This window comes from Tupaia chinensis, unplaced genomic scaffold, assembly GCF_000334495.1.
Source record: "Tupaia chinensis unplaced genomic scaffold, TupChi_1.0 Scaffold000117_2, whole genome shotgun sequence".
Classification (NCBI taxonomy): domain Eukaryota; kingdom Metazoa; phylum Chordata; class Mammalia; order Scandentia; family Tupaiidae; genus Tupaia; species Tupaia belangeri.
In genome coordinates this window covers 7052795-7077178 of record NW_006159583.1, presented here as the reverse complement: position 1 = coordinate 7077178, position 24384 = coordinate 7052795, and the positions used below count along the sequence as shown (strand labels likewise).

General features: G+C 38.5%; 1 long non-coding RNA gene across 1 annotated transcript in view; it reads right to left on the bottom strand.

Annotated features, from left to right (window-relative positions):
- LOC106734454 (uncharacterized) overlaps positions 1-10850 on the bottom strand; it is a 28699-nt gene extending 17849 nt beyond the window's left edge. Inside the window, exon 1 of the long non-coding RNA XR_001370075.2 lies at positions 9337-10850. This is a non-coding gene — a long non-coding RNA (uncharacterized LOC106734454). The remainder of the gene's footprint in view (positions 1-9336) is intronic.
- Positions 10851-24384: the final 13534 nt, after the last annotated feature.

Below are 24384 nucleotides of genomic sequence, written 5' to 3'. Positions count from 1 at the left end.
CATATATAGAGAATCTGTAATCTTTTGCATCTTCCTTCTTTCACTTGCCAGAGGACACATTCTCTCTCTCTCTCTTTCTCTCTCAGGGATCCCACAATGGGGCATGGTCATGCCATAATCCCTTCTCCATTTCTTCACTCTGTCAGGATTTGGGGTATTCATTCACATGTGCTTGGCATGTTTTTCAAGCTGCCAGATCCAGGATTTGAAACACATGATTGGCCATGTGGGATCTGGCTCCCTTAACAACCAGACCATGGAGCTGGCTCACATTTCCTTTTACTTTTTTTTTTTTTGAGAGATCTTTGCTATAGGGCATGTGTGCTTGCCAGAGAGACAGAAATCACGAAATCACCCCCCAGGAGGGATAGCCATGCTGCAATCCCTTTTCCTCCATTATCTTCTTGGGATTTGGGGCATGCATGCATATGTGCCTGGTGTGAGCCTCAATCTACTGAGTCTGGGACTCAAACTGCTGTTGACTATATGGTAGTCCAGCAATGTAACCATCTGTCATCTGCTGGCCCCCACATTTTTTTTTTGAGAGGTTTTTGCCATAGGGCATGTGCACTCACCAGACAGACAGAGACAGAGAGACAGAAAGCGAGAAACCACCCCCCAGGGGGGATGGTCACGCCGCAATCCCTTCTCCTCCATTCTCCTCTCAGGATCTTGGGCACACATGCACATGCACCCTGCGTAAGTTTTAAGCCACTGGGTCCGGGACTCGAACCGCGGTTGACTACGTGGGAGTCCAGCGATATAGCCATTACGCTAACTGCTTGTCCCCACATTTCCATTTTTAAGCAGTTATTTGGTATATTATGAAATCGCAGACCCAACTGAAGCACAGTATTTTTTCACTTTAGTAGGAACAACTGTATGTTAAGTTTTTAAAAAGAAACAAATGATTTCCTTTCACTTTTTGAATATCTTAATAGAGTATGATGACTAATTTGTCATAGTCTCTACTTAGGTTTCTTTCTTTTTTATTTTTAAAATTTTGCCAGAGGTCACATGTGATTGCTAGAGAGAGAGAGAAAGAGAGAGAGGGAGAGAGAGAGAAAGTGAGAAATACCCCCATGGAGGATGGTCTCTCCTCCCTTTCTCCTTTCTGACTTTTGGGCACACATGGCTGGCATGTCTTTCAAGCTGCTGGGTCTGGAACTCAAACTGCACAGTTGGCTATGTGGGATCCAGCTGCCTTCACCACTACACCACCAGCTGGCCCTATTTAGGTTTCTTATAAAGACAACACTACAGTGTATTCTGGGAAAACTGTAATAGAGAGAGTAACCAGTTTTTTCTTTAAATCAGTGATTTCTGAAAAAGAAGCCGTATTACTATAATGATCTTTTTCATGCAGACACTGGTTGGGATAGTCTGCCTGCTCCTAGGGTTCCATTACATGTAAAGAAAGATTTTAAAAAATTTGAAAAATGTTACAAGACAAAATTCAAAGGCTTTATAATACAGCAGAGAAAGTTACATCCAGTAAGCTATACTCAACATCATGAGTGAGTCATGGAAATGTATGAATTAGAGATGTTAAGTGAAAAATCAAGCCATAGATGACTATACAGTATGATTGGTCAGGAATACACATATATGCAATGAAACTATTATAGAAACAAGGGATGGTTGAACGCAACATCAGAACAGTGATTTTATTTAGGGGTGATGGGGGATGTGATTCAAAAATAGCTACACAGGTGTTGACTATGTTGTAGTTCCTACATTGAATGGTGGTGCTAAGAGTTTTAATTACTATCTTTCATAATTTACAAATGTTTTTCATAAATTTCTTTTGCATGGAACAAGTATATAATGATATCATTGTATGATTTAAAACCATGAAATAAACTCAATTCAACCCCTTAAGTTTTATGAAGTCACAACTTGAATCTCCTAGAAAAATGTAGGAACAGATATATATTTATAATGAAGATAGCCATTCCTTGATAGTACTGAATATTTTAAATGTCGACATTAAAAAGAAAATCCACTGGGGACCTGCAGGTGGCATTGTGGTCAAGGCACTGGACACTCCTACGTGGTCGATCACAGTTTGAGTGCTGGACCTGGTGGCTTGCTTTCCCACTTTCCCTCTCTCTCTCTCTCTCTCTCTCCCTCTCTGTGTGTGTGTGTGTCTCTCTCTCTGGTCTAATTAAAATAAATGAATGAATAAATAAAATTAAATAAATAATTCTTAAAAAAAGAAAAAAAAAGGAGAGAAAAGAAGAGAAAAGAAAAGAAGAAAAGAAAAGAACAGAACAGAACATCCACTAAGTACCACTCTCTATTCTTTCAAGGAGTATGCTTGGAAGAATAACCTGTTGAAAGTCCTTGAGTGAGAACAAACAATATTTTACTACCTTGACTGAGTATCTTTGAGGTTCACTGCCTTAGCATTTAGGACAGATTGACCAGTTATTTTTTTCTATTCACCTTTGTGAGTTTCCACTACTCATTAAACACCTCCATTTGAGAGGAGTGAAAGGAAAGGAGAGGAGGTGAAATTCAAAACCCTCAGTGTTATTTCAGTGTTGTTTAGCAAGCTGTGCTGCTAAGAGTCACAGAACAAATACTGAAACTAATGGCCATGTGAAGTTTTTTAGATTATCTGTGAAATTCACTTCAAGGTGTTCTTGCTTACTTTATTTGGATGGAGTCTCCCAAAAGAGGCCTCTTGGATGGGTTCTGCATCAAGTGGCAGAAAACCCATGCTGGTTTAAGAAAGAAAATAATTTTTTTGGGTTCCTAGAATTAAGCCTCTATTTGTAAATCTTGATTTCAGTGAATATATATGATGACTGATAAACTCATCTGTACTTTTTAAGAGATTTGCACACATATCGCTTAATGCAATGAGGTGTGGAGGGCAGCTATTATTATTCCTATTTTACATACACACACACACACACACACACACACACACATATACAATTTATTATTATTATTAATTTGCTATAGGACACATATGCTAGAGAGAAAGAGAGAGAGAGAGAGAGAGAGAGAGAGAGAGAGAGAGAAAGAAACAAGCCATCAGGTCCAGGACTCGAATTGTGGTTGGCCATGTGGGAGTGAGTCTAGTACCTTAACAACCACACCACCTGCCGGCCTATTGAGCTGACTTTTGTGTCACATTCCAAATGGAATCAGAATTGCTTTCTGGTGGTCAAGACATAGCTCTTGCCATGTATAACTTCAGTGGAAAAAAAGAAAAAAAAGAAGAGGGTGTATTCTTCTGCAGCCCCAGTGAAAGGTCTCATGGTACTGTGGGTGTGATAAGGTTACTAGGGAGCACACAAACTTCACCCTTCACCCTTTACAGGTCCGTGGGTCACCAGTTATTTTTAGTCCTTTCTCCCAGGCATAGGCGAAAATATTGAGTGTGTCGTTTCTGGGCTCCCCGTGTTCATCCATTCTCATTCTGATAGCGTGATAGCGAGAATTCTTACACTACCAGGATTCTGAACTTGTTCTTTTAGGGCTGCCATCACATTTCTAGTGATTAATACCAGTTCCATTTTCCTCTTTGCTTTCTTCAAACAGCATTGATAACTAGTTTATTGGTTTATTATAAAACATTTTGTGTGGTTTATTACCATTCTATCCAAGTAGTGCACAATATATTTTTTTATGCAAAGCTTCAGAGTAGGAATATCTTAATCAAAATATGGAAGTTCCACTTCACACCCTTCTTAACTTCTCCATTCTTCATGTAGTGGTCAGCTGTAAACTTATGTTCTATCTATCTATCATCTATCCATCTCTCTATATATCCTCTCTCTATCTATCATCTGTCACTATAGATATGTGTTTGTGAATATATATATATATCATACATACATAATTACATTATGTAATTTAAAGTGTTTCTCTTATATATTTGAGATCCTACCACATATACGAGGGGTCTTCAAGAAGTTTGTGGAAAATATGTAATATGAAAAATTATGCAAGAGTTTCAATCTTTTGCACCAAAATAAACTTGCACTTTAATTTCACTTTCCATGAACTTTTTGGAGTCTCCTCCTATATTATTCTGTGATTTAATGTGGCTTGGATATCTTTGCATGGTAGCAAGCATAGATCTACCTCATTCTAGTGGTTATATAATTTTCTATGATATTACTGCTCCATAATTTAATCACATCCTGATTGATGGGGATTTAGGTCATTAACATTTTGAGAGGGCTATTTCAAACAATACGATACTACTTTTTCTGTTTTTTTTTTATTTTTTTTTGAGAGATTTTTGGTATAGGCCACATGTGCTCTCCAGAGAGAGAGAAAGTGAGAAATCATCTCCCCAGGGGATACGGCCATGCTGCAATCTCTTCTTCTCCATTCTCCCCTTGGGATTTTGGGCATGCATTCACATACGCCTTGCGTGAATTTTTTTAAGTTGCCATGTATAGGACAATTGCGTGGGAATCCGGCGAAGTAACCATTTCACCATCTGCTGGTCCCACTCCCTCTATTATTATTTTTTAATTTCTCTTCTTGAATCCTACAACATTATATATTTTATGCTGTCTTCCTATTATCATTGCCATTCAACTATGTCTCATAGGCAGCATGTTCCAAACTAGACTCTTTGCTTTCTCTTTCAAACTATCTCCTTTGCATCAACATTGATTATTGAAAAGAAGGCTTTCTTGGCTATTGGTAAGAAGGAAGAATTGGGATTACAATGAACTAGACTTTTCAGAAACTTTCCCTGTCATTAAACCAGTTTAGGCCCAAATTACACAGGAGAATGAAAGTATGGTTACATAATGATGATTAAGATAAACTTCAAAAATAAAAAAAACTAAGAAATAAGCATAAAATAAAGAAAATAATTACGGTTGTGACATATTAAACATTATCAGATTTATCAGAGACTTGCATTCTTTGGAAAATTATGATGGGCAAAATTCAGTCATTCAAAGGGGCCCAATTAGTTTAGTTTTGGTTTGGGCTTAGATCATCTTTTGTTAGTTAGCTTATTTTTTAATAACTATTTTATTTACCTTTATTTATTTTAATTTGACCAGAAAGGGGGAGAGAGAGATAGAGAGAGAGAGAGAAAGAAAGGGAAAGTGAGAAAGGAAGCTGCTAGGTCTGAGACTTGAACTACAGTAGGCCATGTGGGAGTCCATGGCCCTCAGCCACCACGCCGCCTGCCCGCCCTAGTTAGCTTATTTTTTCTAAATTTTATTTTTTCCTAGAGAGAGAGGGAAACAGGCACTCCCTAACATGGTCTTCACCCCACAATCCATTCCTGGTCTCAACTGGCCAGGATTGTGGGCCCAAGTGTCCAACATGCTCTGGAACATCCTGAGACACAAATTCAGGACCTTTCACATGTGGATCCAGTGGTGTTACCCCTGTGCCACCATAAAACCTCTCAAATTACTTGGGTAGCATAAACAGGTACTGCTACCCAAGCAAGGACTGTTAGTTGGTCTGAAATCTATATTAGTCTTGCCTGGTTTGAGAAAATTATCTTTCTTTTTTGAGCCTTAAAATATTATTGTAAAAAGGACTGATAGCTGGTCAGTATAAAAGTAGTTGTTAACAGCGGTCAGCACTGAAATAGTTCTACAAATTGGTAAATACCCTAGCCTTGTCATGTGCCTCTCCAATCCTCCCTTGCCCTTCCCTAGATCTCCTGTTGATTTAGCCACTTATGGGTTAAGCCTGGAGTGAATCAGGGATCAGGGTACAAGGGGAGGGACTCAGGAACTTGCTTCCATTCTAGAGGCATTCCCTTCTGCTTGGTTGTTAAATATTTTGCATACTGTCTGTCCAGAATCTGGAAAATTATTTTCGAATGAGAATAAGTATGAAGATGAAGAGGATCAAACTTAGATTCAAAGTATATATAAAAATATTTTAGTCCGCTTGATGGTAGTGGAATGTTTTAAAATTGTTGAGATCCTCTGTGAGTTGTTTGAAGTATTTAAATATAACTAATGTATTAAATTTGTGATGTCAATGAGATTTGGTAAGAATTTTGATGAAATACATCTGAAATTATTACTAAAATGTTTAAATTTCTTTGTTAAATTATAGGTGTTGATTTATTAGTTGTTTAAATAGTGTTTGCATTTAATAAAACTATAAAATTAATCAATCAATCAATATACAAACAATAAGGATTATTTCAGTCCCAGCAAGATTCGCCTTAAATATATAAAATAATACAATCAATACCTCTAACTACTCATGCCTGTTGTCCTGTCTCTTAGGGTCCTTTTTCATCAGCAAACATTTATTAGAACCTTTCGTGTGTCCAGTAATGTACAAGACCATGTGGGCTTCTATCATTCATATACATGCCTCTTGTTTTTTCTCTCCATTTTATCCATCCAGTTGGAGTGGAGGTGCTTAGTGAGCCATCACACCTTGTTTAGGTCAGCATGCTATACTTCGCATTGCACATTGACTATGCAATCAATGCAAGAGGGAGAAGCAGGGCTCCAATGGGGCATGGTCATGTCTCAATCCCTTCTCTTCCGTTTCTCAATCCTGTTGGGGATTGGGGCACTCACACAAACATGCCTGCATATTTTTCTTGCTGCTGGGCCAAGATTAGAGCTGAGATTAGCCACTGGGGATAGTTTCCTTAATTTCTAGACTACAGGGCCAGCCCAATTCACTCCTTTCATTTAACACCGTTTGGAGCTAACTTTTCTCTGCCTTGAGTTGTTCTATATGTTTAATTTGTGTTCCAAATTAAAGAGCTTACTAGCTGCAAAACAGCCAGATATGAAGCAGAAAAGACTCCTTAGTGTATTGTGTTCCTTCTTTTCTTTTAGTGAACTAGCTTCTACAGAGCAATGGGTACCCAGTAAAGGCAGATGAACACAGTTGGATTCGGAGCCAGAGGAATGGATCATTTCCAGTTCTGTTTCTCTCTGGCTGCATGAGCTTGGGCATAATTAGTCTCTTTAGCTTTATAACATTGTTATGAAAGGTGTAGTGAGATTGTACACACACACACACATTAGCACTTCATGAGTATTCAATATATATTAATTCTTATTATTACATGCTGTACCTCCTGTTTTTATATGTGCCAGGTAGCAGTTCTTTTTCTTCTATTTTCTTTAAGTAAAATATATTGTTGGTTGACCAAAATAGAATTTTGTTACCTAACATGTTACAAACATCTTTGGATGTCATTATAATTTCTTTTTTGACACAATTGAATGACAAAATAAATTTTTATATCGTATATATTGATTTACAGTATTTCATTATTGAGACTATTCTTAAGTAAAATCTTTGTATGCTTCCTTAATTCTTTCCATAAACTAAGTTCTCTGATGTGGAAGTGCTAAGTTAAATGATATGAGTGCTAAGTTAAATGGTATAGGGGGGTTGGCAGGTGGTGTGGTGGTTAAGGCACTGGATTCCCAGTGACAGAATACTGTTCAAATCCCAGTCCTGGTGGTTTGCTTTTTTGCTTTCCCTCTCTCTCTCTGATTAAGTCAAAAGTAATTTAATTAAAATAAATACATAATTTTAAAAAGTGTGTCATTTCTAAAAAATTATTTATGCATTTTAAAGTCTCTTCATAATAACTACAGATATCCCTGAATTGTTCTAATTTATATATTCTCAAGCAGTATTTGGGAGAGCTGTTTTATTGGATTTTTGTCAAAATTTGATATCATAGTTTAAGAAATGTTGACTAATCAGACCGCTGGAAAAGGGGTTCAATTACTGTTTTACTATTAGTATAAATAGTAGAATCAAAAATTTAAATATATGCATCTTGGCCATTGTTTTTTCTTTTGTGAATTTAGTATCTATAGAGGGGAGATAAATTAATCTATTTGACTAAAATCACTCTCTGCATGAGAAGTACCTGATCCCAACATTTTAATTCCCATTCTCACGAATGTACCTATTATTGCAATCAGTTTAGGAATAGTGCCACAAATAGTATCTTGACTAAACCCTTAACTAGCTGCTTCAGTCCAGGAACCAACATGTGCCGATTCACCAAGCAGCCAGACAAGAAGGAAAACCTCATGCATCATCACAGAGTTTAGATGGGTCTCCAGCGCCCTTGCTGCTGGGAGACCGGTTCACAACAGACTCCTTCCCTTTTCTTCCCATGATACTTTAGAATAAACGTAATAACCCTGATCATTTAGAAACCCCCTCCCCACCATGAGCTTAGTTTCACTTAATTTTATTTCTAACAGGCGAGAGAAGACAGAAACAGCTTGGTGTTCCATTGTCAATTAACCCAAGGTGGAGGAGGGGGAGGTGGATGCCGTGATAAATGAGCAGTCATTTCAGTGTTTTCTTTGCAGCAGAAATCAGAGCCAGATTACACTCTATCTCTCGCTCACTCTCAGCAAGATAGATAGCCACGCACAATGTTCAGGTTCAAATTAGTTGCCACCAGAAAGACTAAAACCCTCATCTTCTGGCTACACCGACTTTCATCTTTTGAACTCTAGGGATCCAATTTCTTTTATCTTTTGCAAGAAAGAATTTCATTCCGATATTCTCCTAGTCTTGGGTCTTGAACCAAAATACAGGCAAGCAATGAAAGAAAGTAACCTCGTTGCCTGACACACACATTTTGGGAGACTGTCCCCTAAGTGATGTTTCAGATCCTGAGAGCAAAGGAATTAGACTTACTTGTTACCCACAGTATCTGTTCAGAAGTATTTGTTTTGGGTACCCAGCCATACATATTCGCATTACCTGATGAAATGGCATTGGCCTTAAGGTTGGGACAACAAAGGATATTACAAGTAATACACTGCTGGCAAAATGATTCCCTTTGATTCCACTGCCAGTTAGAAATTTACCTATTTATCTTTGTAGCTATGTAGTGCAAATGTTTGTTTCTACAGGATTTTAATGTAACATTTAATATGTTAAAGACAGAAACAAATTCCAAGAAAGCATAAAAACATGTATAGAACCAAAGGGGCTTCCTTTTTTCTTTTTTTCCAGGTCTGGTGTGTGAACTTTAATACTTCCCAAGGAGTGTAGGTTTTGAAGCGGATCTGTGGCAGAGTTTGTGGCACTAATGTTATCTTCAGTTGAGAACCAGTACGTTATAGTTGCATTCCATATTAAGTGGAATTAAATTTCAGGTTCAAATCACTTGTCAGTTCTAAAAAAAAAATGACTTTTAAACGACCTCTCAGATATATGACCCGGATACTGCCAGACCAAACGATTTTTACCCTGTAGGTAGACCCTCCAGGGTACTGGGTCACCCACAGGGCAGCTGGACCAGATCACAGATCGGTGACCTGGCCGGGACCTGGGGAGATGATGCAGTGTGAGAGTGAGCGAGTGAGCGCATACCTCCAATGCAGGCCTGGAGGCTGTGCCAGATTCGCTCTAGCCCGGAGAAGGCACCTCTTGGAGATCTGGCGGGATGCGCTGCCGCTGGGACGACAGCAAGGGAAGACGCGGCTCTCGCAGTCACAGAGCGCTCTTTCGGTCCGGGGGCAGGTGGGAGGATCCTGCCTTCCGCCTCAGCACCACCCAAGGTCAGAGGGACTGTTCTCTGTTGCACTGCCCAATTAATTTGTCAGGGTCCCGCATCGGGTAAATAGCTGTCTTCCCAGACCTTCCTAGTGACTAATCCAAATAAATCGCAGTCGCTTTTCCTGTGCGCTCCAACCGGCAACCGGGCTCCAATGGCTTTGCCCGCCAGACCTCCGGAGAAGACCGTGCGAACTTCAGCGCCCCTGGCTGGCTTCGAGCCTCACCTCCCTTCCTCCCCAGCTTCGTGGAGAGACTGGGAAGGATGCAGCCCCTCCGCCTGCACACTGGCAGATTAGCCACCTGGAATTGCCCTGTGGAGTCCCTAGGGTCAAAAGCGAGGGCAAATCCTCTCGTTATCCTTCGGGCCTGTCCGGTGTGACCTCTCCTCTGGGATCTTGTTTACTCCTTGTTTGCTCACCCTCTTCCTCCGCAGCCCTAAGCCTCAGAGATTTGAACTATCTTCCATATCCTGCTTAACGTCCTTTGGACTATCAATCGGATCTTACCGATTTCCTCTGGGATCTTTAAAGCCTTGATCCCCCAACTTACATCTCCGTCTTATGCGCTCTCACGTCCTTCCCCTTGGGTATCCCCTGGTTGCCTGCTCAAAATACCTGCTGGCGCCAGAGGAAATTCACATGTAACAGATACCCAACGGTGTGTAAAGCCAGCACTTTGCTCCCAGGGTCATTTTCCTCCTCACCCTCTCTCCCATCGACTTGTCGCTTAGCAAGCGCTACCACCGGGAATTATTGTGAATCCTGAGAGCCTGGCTGGGAGGTTTGAAACCAGCCGATGATTGCTATCCCACACGTGGCATGGCGGACTCACCCTTCCCCACTGCAATCCTGGGTGCACTGACTATCTGGGAAATCACCATGACGCCCGCCCGGAATTGGTCGGCAGGTCACTGGTAATACGGGCCTGAAGGACTTTAAACAGACTTCTAAAAATCGGAAATAAAGCAGAGTTATGCCACTTGCTTCTGAAACTGCTATAGAAGTTAAACAAACAAAGGAAACCAGCAAATCACACTCCTTTTATGTTGTCCATTATTAAATAGTTTACTAGAAAGGTTTGGCGGTTAACATCAATTTGGCAATGAATTTATTTTCAGATATGGTTTACATTTCATGTGTAAGGTGAATTATTAATGAAGAAGCCCTTATTGTATGAATGTGGATGATCAAGGATGTTAAAAGAAAATGGACTTTGTAGAAAATTATAAACATAAGGGGAGACACACTTTCTTTTCCCAAATGTTTGTCAGAGTGTCAAGTGGGTCTTGTTAGATAGGTAGTAGTATTCTTACATTTCTTTTCACAGAAGCAAACGCTAATAATTCAATAATAAAATGCTTTGATGGTTATTCCCAAATAATTTTCATATCTATCAGTAATATCTGATCTTTTTCAAATTTTACTCCATAAATCTTTGGCATGCATGTGGTTATTATGTAAAATTCTTGAACTTTATAAAATGCTGAAAGGAAGGTATGTGCTATTTATATTTCTAAACATTTGAGTTTCAGGGGGAGATAATGAATAATTTGAGGTAAGTTTATTTGAAAATCCACCTGATAATTGTCTTTCAAAAAAGAAGGTGGCTTTGGAGTTGTTTCTGCTTGGCTCTGCTCTTCTGCTGAGCAGACCTCTAGGTTTTCAACAGCTGCTCCCAGAATCCCCCCCCCCCCTTTGCGTTCATTCATTTCATTCATGATAGAGAGTGCGTGTGCGTGTATGGGAGAGGAAGAGAAATACTCTTGACAAGATCTCATCATGGTTTGATCTTCTTTTTCTGGCCTTCTAGCTCATCAGGATCTTGGGCACATGGGTTTACACAACTGATGTGTTTTCAAGCCAGCCCTTAGATTTGAACCTGCAGTTGGCCATGTGGCTTCCAGCATTGCAGTTTAATATGCTACCAACTGTATCATAAGGCTAGACCCACAGAATCCTTTTATATTTATATTTATTTTATTTTATACATTTAATCACAATACATTGTTCAGCTTATAAGTTGAATTTACCTCACATGAATACACTTCACACCAGTCCAGTTGAGGTTACAAAATACATTGTTATCAACTGATAATAATCCATTTCTGTGTCCATGTCTTGCCTTTCTATTTTCCTCCTTAATTTATTTATTAATTACTTTTTATTTTATACATTTAATCACTATCCATCACTTTGCTTATAAGCTGAATTTACCCAGCATAAATACACTTCACACCAGTCCAGTTGAGGATTCTAAACACATGATCATCAACTGATAATAACCCACTTCTCTGTCCCATAAATGTCCTACCTCTCTATTTTCCTCCTTAATTTTCTTCCTTAAACTCTCCCTCTTCTCCCACCCTCCTCCCACATTGTCTCCAGGATCTATAACCATTTTCAATGCTTCTGTGTCCCCCAGTTGCTCAGTTTCTACCATAAAGGGCAGATAGTTGGTGTATGTTAAGTGGCGACATACAGTGTCTCTCTTTCATAGCCTGGCTTGTTTCACTCAGCAGCAAATCTTCCATATTCATCTACTTTCAATAGAATACCAGGGTCTTTTTTTGTTTTGTTTTGCTTTTTTTTTTTTTTTTAAATGGCTGAGTAGTTTCCATAGAGTATATGTGACACACTTTTCCAATCCATTCATCTGTTCATGGCCATTTGGGTTGGTTCCATGTCTTAGCAATTGTGAATAATGCTGCAATAAACATAGATGCACAGAATCCTTTTTAATTGATAGCAAGGAATGTTGGCCTATGCAAAGGCTCTTATCCGAACTTCCCTACCATCTACAGCAACTCCATATTAGTTCAGCTGGCATAGGGTAAAATTTTCAGTCAGGATCCATGGTTGTTTCATGGTTGACTTTCTATTGTGGCATTATTCTTATAGTTATGAACTTCTCGAATTCTCCTGAGCAGGGTTTCTTCATTTTATAAACCAGCTTTGAAGATCTTACCTGATTTGTTATTGGAATTTATTTCTTTAAAAGAATTATCCATTTAATTTTATTTATTATTATTATTTTTTTAAAATTTTGCTACAGGGCACACATGCTCATGAAAGAGAAAGAGGAAAGTGAGAAAGCAAGTTACCAGCTCCAGGGCAGGAACCACGGTTGGCCATGTGGGAGTCCAGTACCTCAACCACCTTGCCACCTACTGGCCCCTTGTTTGGAATTTAAACAGTGGTTAAAGATATGGTGCAGATATACACTGGGGCTTAATAAGACCTTTCTTTTGGGAAAGATTTGTCACATTTCTGAGATTTGGAACTGTTAATGAAGTGAAGAGACATGATTTTTGTTACCTGAAGTATTTCTTGTCTATAAGGTTTTCCAGGTTTTTTTGTTTTTTTATTTGTTTGTTTTTAAATGAAATGCCAGAAAATATCAACATATGAAAATTGTAACTAAAACAGCATTTTCTAGGTTTTAAGAAAACTGGAGTGATTTTTAAAATGAATGCCAGGGAGCATATAAGAACTATAATACTTTATAGGCCAGCTGCAGTAGTATGCATTGGTTGGTGCTGCTACTTGGCAGGCTGAGGCCACAAAGGAGGCCCAAGTTCAATTCCTGGCCCACTTTAAAAGCAGGCATCATGGTATTTAGTCCCAGCTCCTTAGGAGGCTGAGGTAAGAGGATTGGGACATAGTGAAACCCTGCCCCCCTACCCTCCCAAAAATCAACTAATTTACAAATTACAACTAAATACCAGTGTTTTATTTCTAGCTTCTTCAACCTTTTAGAAAGCACAAGGGAGGGATAGGAGTAGAAGGAGCTTCTCAGGATTACCAAATTAGATTTCTAAATCGAAATTATGGAAGTTATTTGACAAGTAAACTGTGCAAGGTCAGTTAAATCAAATAAATTCTTTCCTCACTTCAGAGTATTTTGATGGTTGACAGAGCATAATGGTGTTGTTCTAGATATTATTAGCTTATCCTGAAAATGAAATAATTTTTTGATAAGAGCCAAGATAAAATGATTAGCTTTATGTTAATGGCAATGAGCATGAAAGCATAACTTAATTTTAGTGAGGTTGAAGTCAGTTATTGTAATAGTTAGTCAATGGCAGTTTGAAGCACAGACCTGGTGGCTTGCTTTCTCACTTTTCCTCTCTCCCTTTTGGTCTCCCTCTGATGAGCATACAGGCCCTATAGCAAATAAATAAATAAACTAAAAAAAAATAATTTAAGAAGAAGAAGAAAAGAAGAAGGAAGAGGAAGGAGAAGGAGGAGGAAGAGGAGGAGGGGGAGGAGAAGAAAAAGAGAAGAATGGGACCTGGAAAACACACAAAGATGTTTTGTTTGTAAATTACTAAAGTTAACCAAATTAAATTACATTCATGTACTAGAAACTAGCTATATTTACTTATAGACTTTTCACTGGGGACAATTTGTAAGATCATTTTTTTTATTTTGCTAACTCCAGATTCTTGGATGCTTGCTACTGTAATTCCCGTAGCCTCACAGAAAATGTACTTTTAGTAGTATTTGGTTCCATTTGGTAAACAGAGCTTCTGTAATCTTTTTTGGTTTGGTCCTAACCATGAGCATTTGATTGATCAGGCTCATTAAAATTTTTTTTAAAAGAAGGTGAGTAGAAGTCCATGGAGATAACAAGTCGTGCTATGTACTTGATTGGATGGATGGCTGTCAGTTCTCGTGCATGTTCTCTGTAAAAAAGGGCCATGCATTCATCCAACATTTTTTATTTTATACTGACTTTCAACCACGGTATTAAAATCTCTCTGCTTTAGGATATTGCAAAAGTGATATTTATCATTTAGATTCACCTAGCACCTTTTAGAATACCTTAGATCTTTTTTTTTTTTCTTTGAGAGGTTTTTATTACAGGGTGCGTGCACTCGCCAGAGAGACAGAGAAAGACAGAGAGACAAGAGACAGAAAGCGAGAAATCACCCCCCGGGGGAGGATGGCCACTCTGCAATCCCTTCTCCTCCATTCTCCTCTTGGGATCTTGGGCACGCACGCACATGCGCCCGGCGTGAGTTTAAGCCACCAGGTCCGGGCCTTGAACTGCTGTTGACTCCATGGGAGTCCAGCGACATAGGCATTACACTAACTGTCTGAAGAGACAGATTCTAGTTATCAGGCTCAGCTGTGGCCATAGAGTTAAAATCTTAATCCCTGAAAAAGATATCATGGATTCTTTTATAACCTCAGCAGCCCGGAGCCAGGATTACATTTTGTTTGAAGGAGAACTCCGGCTTTCCTAAACTACGTTTGGTTTCCAGTTAATGCAAGAAGATCAACAGGGCTTCTAGGTTTCTCAGTTCCCTTTCTCTCATGTATCATTTTGATTAATGCGTCTATGTTCTATACCTTGACACAACTTATATTCCTTACCTTGAAGTACTCTTTTAAAGATTTGTTATAGGCAAGATGTGGTTTTGAAACTGGGTGAGGTTAGTGGCCTTAGAATGGAATTTTAAACATGGCTGCATGGCTCTTTGGGCACAGAGTTGAAAGAAAGATATTCCACTCAGTTGACATCTTATTGACCAAAGCTCTTGACCTTCTTAACTCGATGTAGCACTTCAAAAGAGAACCTGCACCATATTCACCCTCCTGAACTTTGGAGGGTACGGGTGTTACAAATTGTAGGGAGGTGGGACCAGCAGATGGTGTAATGGTTACATTGCTGGACTCCCACATGGTTGACCACAGTTCGAATCTCAGACCTGGTGGCTTAAAACTCATGCTAGGCATGTATGCATGTATGTCCAAAATCTCAAGAAGAGAATGGAGTGGAACGGATTGTGGTTTGGCCATCCTTCCAGGGGTTGATTTTTTGTGTTCTGTCTGTCTCTCTGACAAGTGCACACACCCTATAACAAAAATCTCTCTCTAAAACAAACAAACAAACAAACAAACAAACAAAATGTAGGAAGTTTTTTCTGTGCAATGAAGAATGTTAAAACTATTTAACAATGTGTTTGGACTCCCCAGGCATAGGATTTTTCACGGTGGAAAGATTTTCTGATAATTTTCATTGCAAGAAAAGAAATGAGACCTGAAGCCTTTTCACGGTTTGAATAAACTTTGTCTTTCTTGTGGCTGTACATGTTTATCTTCTTAATCATAAAGAGATCGATAAAAACATGTTATTTACATAGCACAAGGACAAGTGGCATACTGACAAACTGTTCTCAGACTAGGATCCAATAATTAAAACAGCGATTCATCTTACTGTAGGTATACTGACATCAGTAGTGTATAAGTCTCTCACTAAAACCATTGTCTAGGTTGTGAATTGACTTCCAGTTAAATTTAAAGATACAAAGACAAGTAAATAAATGTCTATTTATGAGAGAAGGAATAAGAGAATGAATATATCATACAATCCAACATCTGATGTCCTTATAGGAGAGAAGGAAAAATTTATCATGGACATTAGAATCTAGTTACATAATTTGCATTTTATTCTAAGGATACTCATTATTTTCTTTCTGTTTTCTTACACTACTATAATATTAGTTACTATTACCATTGCTGGACAGTTAAACAGGTGGGACTACTTTTTTTTTAAATTTGCCAGAGGGCACATATACCCATAGATAAACAGACAGAGGAGGGAGAAAGCACCCCTCAGTGGGGCCTGATCACTTTGCAATTCCTTCTCCTGTATTTCTCCAGTCTTTCAGGATTTTGGGCATGCACACATACATACATGTGGCTTGTTTTTAAAGTCATGCATGTGGGATCTGGTTACCTTAACCACCAGGCTATGGAGCCAGGCTATGTTACTTTACAGGCTGTCAAGGCTCATATTCTGGGGAACGGGAAATAAATAACTTGAAAATAAGCATGTATCTCACTGAGAATTAAAACATTAAAAAAACCCTATGTCTTTTAGAGATTCTCTATTTTTGGGTGGGAGTTGAATCTTGAAGAAAAGATAGACAAGGACAAAGTTACCATGGTAAAACTCTTGCCACTTAGGGAACTGGACTCTGAGTATTCAGAGGCTAACCTTGAGCTATAGCAAGTATCCTTTTTGTAACTGCGTGAGTTGAAGTATCACAGGTAGAGCGTGTTGCTTAATGTAAGGCGTAGCCAGCAAATGTGCAACCATTGCTTGAATAACCACCATGTGCCTGGATTCACAACTGTGTTCTCTGTGTTAAGTGTGCACACGTGCATGCATACGGGTGAGAAAAGAGGGAATATAGAAGAATGTAAAGTTGCTACTGTTCAGTAACTAGCAGAACTAGGCACACAAGTTTTCAATATAAAGCTTTTTGCCTAGGATTGTTTGCAATGAATACAAAAAGGGAATTATTAAAGTGTTAATTTTGCAATGGGTGACAGAATAAACTCAGTTTTCACTACAAGTATTCTTTTAGCAGCAATCATTACAAAACATCAATTACAAAAACCAGCTACATATTTTCTTTCTTTCCAAGGGGAGAGAGACCATATACCTTTAGTTTCTATTAACCTAATTATTATTATTATTATTATTATTATTATTATTATTTAGAGATTTTTGCCTTAGGGTAGCTTCTATTAATCTTTTGTTTTGTTTTTTAGAGGTTTTTGCCTTAGGGTACATGCACTTACGAGAGAGAGAGAGAGAGAGAGACAGAGAGAGAGAGAGAGAAAGAGAGAGAGAGAGACAGAGATAGAGACAGTGACAGGAAGTGAGAAATCACTCTCCAGTGGGTATGGCCACTGGCAATCCCTTCTCTTCTGTTCTCCTCCTGGGATCTTGGGCATGCACACACACATCCAGCATGATTTTCCAGCCCACTGGGTCCAGAACTCAAACTATGGTCGGCGATGTGGGAGTTAAGCAACCATCTGCTGGCCCCCATCTTGGGTTTACAATGTCTAAGTATTTGTAGGAAATGGACAAATAAGTCCTTGGGACTCTGGAATCTATGATTCTAATTTTCTCCTTAAAAAAAAAAAGTACATTTTATCTATTTTGGAAAAATAAAAAATGCAGAAAGCACAAAATAAAGAATTATTACAGTAGTAATTCAGTTTTAAATAAATTTCACAATCTTCACAATCTTTCTTTTTTTATAGATGACTCTACACTGTCGATGAGCCTTCTGTATATTACACATATGACAAAAGATTACAGGATCTCATTGGGCAAAATAGGAATGTCTCTTAAAAGCCAAACAGGAAAGTTTCTTCAAGCTCTGCTGTTTCACATGTATAAGAGAATGGACATTGTAACAAATATAACAAATAGACAAATGATTATTTCTTTTATTCAATTTTGAAATTGAGAATATGCCCAGCTAGTGGTAAGAGATACATGTTTATTTATACTAGAGGAGATGGACCTTTAAAGAATTATGCATGTCCTTTTCAGTTGAAAAAAAATTCAAAATGTGTACTAAAACAAGAAATAATAAGTTGCTGCTTCTAGTACTTGTGTACTAAGAAACAAAAGAGAAAGCTAAGAAATTATTTATTCAGTCTAGTTGACTATTCTTGTGAAATAAGACATTGCTCTCAGAAATTGTGATTTATTTATTTCTAATCACCCAAATTGGCAGGGTAAACACAGTTGATACTATAACCTAAAACTTACAGGGGAAAACATTTCTATGATTTTTACCTTAAAATAAATACCTTTATGTATGTTTTTTATAAGTGATTCAAGTCAGAGTTTAAAAAAAAATATGTGTCACTGAACCTTAACTGAACAATTCAGAATAACAAGTTTTTGTAGCTAATATTTGCACAAACTTATAAAAATGATCAAAGTGGCCTTTATTTGTTTTTCTTGCCACCAACCCATAGGATATACTAGAAGAAGACAGATCAGCCTCTCTGCTGATAAGACCAAGAAGACCATCTGCAAAAACTAGATTGTGAAGAATTTTTTTAACACATATCAAAGTATGTTAATATACATTGCCTTGGCCAGACAAATTGTGTTATTTCTTTAATTATTTTTAAGATAATTACAGAAAAACAGTGAAACTAAGCACGTGTTTGTTTATCTTGTGAAAAGAACCTGTAAAAATAGGAATTCTAGAAAATGTTTCTTAGAATATCTCTTTAAACTTTTCCACTCTATAACAAAACACTGAAAACATTGTTTTTAAGCGTCAAACTGAACATACTATATTTTAGAAGACATTGAGAACAACCTGGATTTAGGGGTTTAGATGGAGTCTTTGAAATATCTTAAATCTCCTTGTGACCTAAAAGACTGTTTATAACTAACAGTTGCTTTGTAAAAACAGTATTATGAAATGTTTTAACGTTTTCTTGTTAAATTTTTATAGGAATTTTGGGTTGGGGAAAGGAAGCATCTGCATTGCAAAATGATTTCATATAATTGATTTATTTAATTTCAGGAATGGAGAACAGGACGTTTTGCAGGGAAGTTTATCAGTGGCTTGTATACAGGAAGCAAATGAAAATATGGAAAGTTACATCAACATTGAGTGAAACTAATAATTTAATAGCTTCTAAATATCAGATTAGTAAAATAGTGTCGTCAATAGATTTTTGTGAGTCTTTCTCTGTTAGATTAATGGAACTTGACATTGGTTCACACAAGTTTGAGACAGGACTGTGAGCATATTGGACAGATCATATTTGCTCTCTTACATGATTTTCTGCAAAGTTTTGCTTTTAAAGTGATCGGAATTTATTTAAAACAGATCTAAGAAAAATTTCCTTGGAAATAAAATTTGTAGTATTATTTTATACTACTGAGAGGATTTTTTTTTTTTCCTGAGAAAAACATGTCACTGTATTGCTGAATTATAGAAAAGCTTTTTCACATATTTTTCTTACCTCACTCCCTCTTGGCCATGTGCTTTGTAACAGTTTTTGGTCAAGAGAAGCCAAGGACTGGAGGGAGACTCAACAAAGATATCGTCTTCCAAAACGTTGATTTCTTACTTCTCAGCTATAAATGGCCTGCCGGTCATTTATTTTATTAACTATAGCCCTTCCAGAAATTGTGAACAGAAATTTGTACCATTGCTGAATCTCAAATTAATGCTTAAAAATTTTAGTTTTGGGGACCAGGAGATGGTGTAATGATTACATCAGAGAAAGGGGGAGAGAGAGAGAGAGAGAGAGAGAGAGAGAGAGAAAGTCTCCAGGTTCAGGACTGAACCGCATTTGGCAATGTGGGAATCCAGTGTCTTAACTACCACATCACCTGCTGGCTCCCTAAATCACTTTTTTTTTTTTTTAATTGTCAGAGGACACGTGGGAGAGAGAAAGAGAAAGAGAGAATACACCTCACAAATGGATGTGGTCACGCCATGTAATTCTTTTTCCTCTTTTTCTCCATCCCATTAGGATTTTGCCAATGTGTTTTTTAATCCCAGCCCCAGCTGGGAACCACACACAGTAGGCCATGTGGGGACCAGCTCTTTATACACAGCACTTAATGACTAAACTACCAGGCCAGACTCTAGTGAATCTTAGTTGATGTTATCATTTTTATTTTTCTACAGTCCATAGGAAAAATAATCAGCTATTGGAATTGATGAAAGTTAGTCATACTAGATCTTGATAGATGGAAGTGCATGTGACCTTTTGTTAGTGGTTAGGTCAGAAACCATACCCTTGACTTAGAGCCGATACTTGATGGTGGAAGGCTGATTATAACTCAGAATTGATGACTGCCTATCTTGCAGAGGACCTCAGAACTCCAGAAACTGTGGCTCGGGCAGACTTCTCTTCCATCAAGCAGACAAGGTCGCTGAAGCCCTGGAGATTAGATCATATATCCAAGTTTACGTGGTCACATGGCCAAACCTGGTTTCAAGAAACTCTTTTCTTAGATGTCACAGAGTTGTGAAATATTTTCTGCCCTGTTAGGCTGTAGGCTTACCTAGTATATACGAAATGGGAGATTGATGCATTTAATGATCAGGAGTAGCTACATAAAAATTCAGATATAAGATCAAATGATAGTGCAGCAGTACCACAACTGGAAAGGTCCTGGGTTCACATCCTGGGACCTCCCTAAGCATTGATCTGGGCTGGGTGAGATCAGGGGTGGATTAAAGCGTGAAGGCATGAAGAGTGTTGGGGGTCTCTCTCTCTCTCATGGAATGAATGAATAAATAAGCCAGATATCTAAGTTGTCTTGAGAAAAATCTTGGAAAGTCACACGTCATCTTCTTTTCATAAGGTAACAAGTGGAATGGGACAGTGATTGCCTATTTCATGAGGAGCACGCACTTTTGTTCTACATTGGCGTCACATGAACCACCTGGCCCTGCAGGTCTTTGAGTTTGCAACTTCTATATCCTGCCCCCAAAACAATAATACTGTGAGAAAATGATTCCTCATTGATAGCAATTAGAATCGTTAAACACCCTTTTTTCAGAATGTTTCAGTTTTCTTCCTTGTACTTCTATGTCATTTAGGAATCACCAGGGGGGAATGTGAAAAATACCAAATGGACATAAACCACAGCTTGAAGTATTTAACATCAGACTAAGTTAGGGCACGTGGCTTACGAACATGGGTTTCTCAACTCTGTGACACCTGCACAGTCAGGGAGCAGAAAGCAGTAGAAGCGATGGCCCTTGTCCATCCGACTTTTCTGAGAACAATTTTAGACAATAGGAGAAGGTGGCACTGCCTTCTAAGTTTCTTTTCCTCTGGATTTGTCAGTCTTTCATGTATATTTATGTATGCAGTTATTAATATGTTAGGTATATGTCTAGTGGAATCTCGAACCAAAGCCCACGTTTAATACCATAATGTGTTAAGTGGATTGTTAAATCTGGACTTGAGTTCAAAGAGGATTTTTTACTGCGAGATCATTTTTGGGACATACCCTTCTGAAAGCAAATTATCAAGACTTGTTAGAGATACCTACTTATGTAGATCTTATGAACTGTTTTCCAAGATGGAAGCGCATTCCCAGATGAGTATTTGCATCACAAGGAAGGGTGATTGGCAGAACATTTTACCTGGAGGCAAAGGAAGCCAGATATGGCTTAAAAGAACTGCCAAGTAAGGTGCTTATTTTTCCGATGCTGTTCAATGCTGACACTTGCATATCGAAGAACTTCAAAATAGATTTGATTTGTAGTTCCCTTATCCATTGTCATCCAGGCTAGAGCTTATACACATGCTGTAATTAGAGATTCCAAAGTCCTTTTGACCATTTCATATTTTTCTAGAATAACTCTCATTTCTTGGCTCTAAATGGCCAGATATTTTGCTTATTACAGATGCATCTTTATAGCTGCTTTATTGAACCAGAACCAGTTTTATTTGCAGAAAAACATTAATCAATGCAAAAGCATAGATGTTTGATGCAGGTGGTTGATCAATTTTGTTTGGATTTATAAAATGGTCATGGGGGCCAGACTGTGGCATGGTGATTAAGACAGCTGGATCCTATGTGGCAGACAGTGTGGTTTTAGTTCCAGACAGGGAGACTTGAGAAATATTTCAGGTACATGTGTGTGTGTGTGCCCAAAATCTAAAAGAAGAGAGAGATAGAAGAGAAGGGGTCGTGGAGTGACCATTCCCTTTGGTGTGTGTGGGGGTTCTTTACTTGCTTTCTTTCTCACTCTGGTGAGGAGATCCACTGGAAAAAATTAAAAAAAAAAAAAGAGTCATGATGGACAGTAAGCCTAAAGGGAATGCTTAAAACATGCTGCTTTAAAAATGTTTTTCCTAGTTTTATTATTTTTTGAGAGATATTTTTGTTATAGGGCGTGTGTACTCACCAGAGAGAGATAGACAGAAAGCAAGAAATCATCCCCCACAAGGGGGAATGGCCATGCCACAATCCTTTCTCCTACATTCTCCTTTCAGGACTTTTGGGCATGCATACGCACACACCCGGCATGAGTTTTAAGCTGCTGGGTTTGGGACTCGAACTGTGGTTGACTACATGGAAGTCCAGCAATGTAACCATTATACCATCTGCTGGTCTCCCTCCAGTTTTATTTCTAATTTAATAATTAGGAAATGATTTTTGAATAGTTTTTGGTTTAAAAATATCCAGTGTTTTTTTAACACAATGCTTAGCTATGGCTTATGGCCAGTGTTTATGCTTTGCATGTCATTTGTGAATGCTTTTAAATAAAAAATGTGCAGAGTTGCATTTATTTTTTTTGGCCTCAGAGGCAGCATAAAAGCTGTTTCCATGCTTGTTCTAAGACAGTTCTGTACGGAGTTGTAATGCTACTTGAATTTGCAACAAGTCAAGGGCTCAAACAGGGCCGGGTTATGTTATCACCTCTCATCATTATTTGCATTAACAGGATTATTCCTATTGTTGTGCAATGTTCACTCTCTGGGCATCCAAAATGTCAGTAACACATCAAAACCTAACTGGTCCTTAGAGAAAAGAGAATACAAAGTAAAGAATGACAATGAAAGAATAGCATCAAAAGAATAATATCAAAATAGCACTGAAACATGCAGAGAAATGCACATATAATTTTAGTAAGTCAGGATATTCAATAAGGTTCGGCATGTCTCCAGGTTCATAGATCATAGGTTAAAGAAATCTTGTGACAAATAGATATATTTTACGTATAATAGTTGGTATGTGATTACATGTATTTTTTAAAAAGCTTTCTTTAGGGACAAGCAGTTAGCATAATGGCTATGTCACTGGACTCCCATGTAGTCGACAGCAGTTCGAGTCCCGGACCCGGCGACTTCAAACTCACACTGGGCACGCGTGTGTGCATGCCCAAGATCCCGAGAGGAGAATGGAGGAGAAGGGATTGCAGCATGGCCATCCCCCCTGGGGGGTGATTTCTCGCTTTCTGTCTCTCTGTCGCTCTCTGTCTTTCTGGCGAGCGCATGCATCCTATAGAGAAAACCTCTCAAAAAAAAATTTTTTTTTTCTTTAAAATTATTTTGGGCCAGCAGGAGGTGTGGTGGATAAGAGCACTGGACTCCCACATGGCCGATTGCAGTTCAAGTCCTGGACCTGGTGGCTTCCTTTTTCACTTTCTCTCTCTCTCTCTCTCTCTCACGCTGTCCCTCTCTGGTCAAATTAAAATAAATAAATAAAATACAGTTAAATAAAATACTTCTTTAAAATATTTCTAGTGTATTTATTTCATGAGTTTGAGAAAGAGAGAGAAAGACAGACATATAACACACCTGATAGGGTCTTGACATGGTGACCCACCTCCAGCTTCAGTCAGCCCTGGATCACGGGTACATATGGTTTACTCAGAGAGGGGTTTCCAGATGTGAATGGTAACCTTCTTATGTGGGTCTATCTTGCAGAGTATTGCATTTACTTGCTATACCACCATCTGGCCCCTTACAGATTTTCTTTAAAAATCTCCCAAGTTGTCCCAGCCTTGGTGGCACAGGCAGTAGCATGCATACTGAACTTCAATGCTGGAAACCATATGGCCAACCAAGAGTTTGGATCCTGAGTTGACTAAACACATATCAAGTATACATGTGCTCAAGATCCTGACAAGACAGAGGGCTGTGGCAGAGGAATCACGGCATGGTGAAATTCTGTTGAGGGTGCCTCTCTCTCTTTGTCTCTGTCACTCTCTCATGTGTATGTATGTGCTCTCTCTCTCATGAATAAAATAAATAAATTTAACATATCTTAAAGCAGTTGAAAGCTTGGAAATCTTGGTTTCTCCTATCTAAGAGATTGTTTAGTTCCATAGGATGTAGGTGGATCTACTGACTTTAAGAAATATAATTTATTTTTTAGAGAGAGAGATTTTTGCTATATGGCTTGTGTGTTTGCTGGAGAGACAGAGAGAGGCAGAGAGACAGAAAGTGAAAAATCACCTCACCCCCTGGGGAGGATGGCTATGTTACAATCCCTTCTCCATTCTCCTCTTAGAATTTAGGGCATGCACACACATGTGCCCAGTGT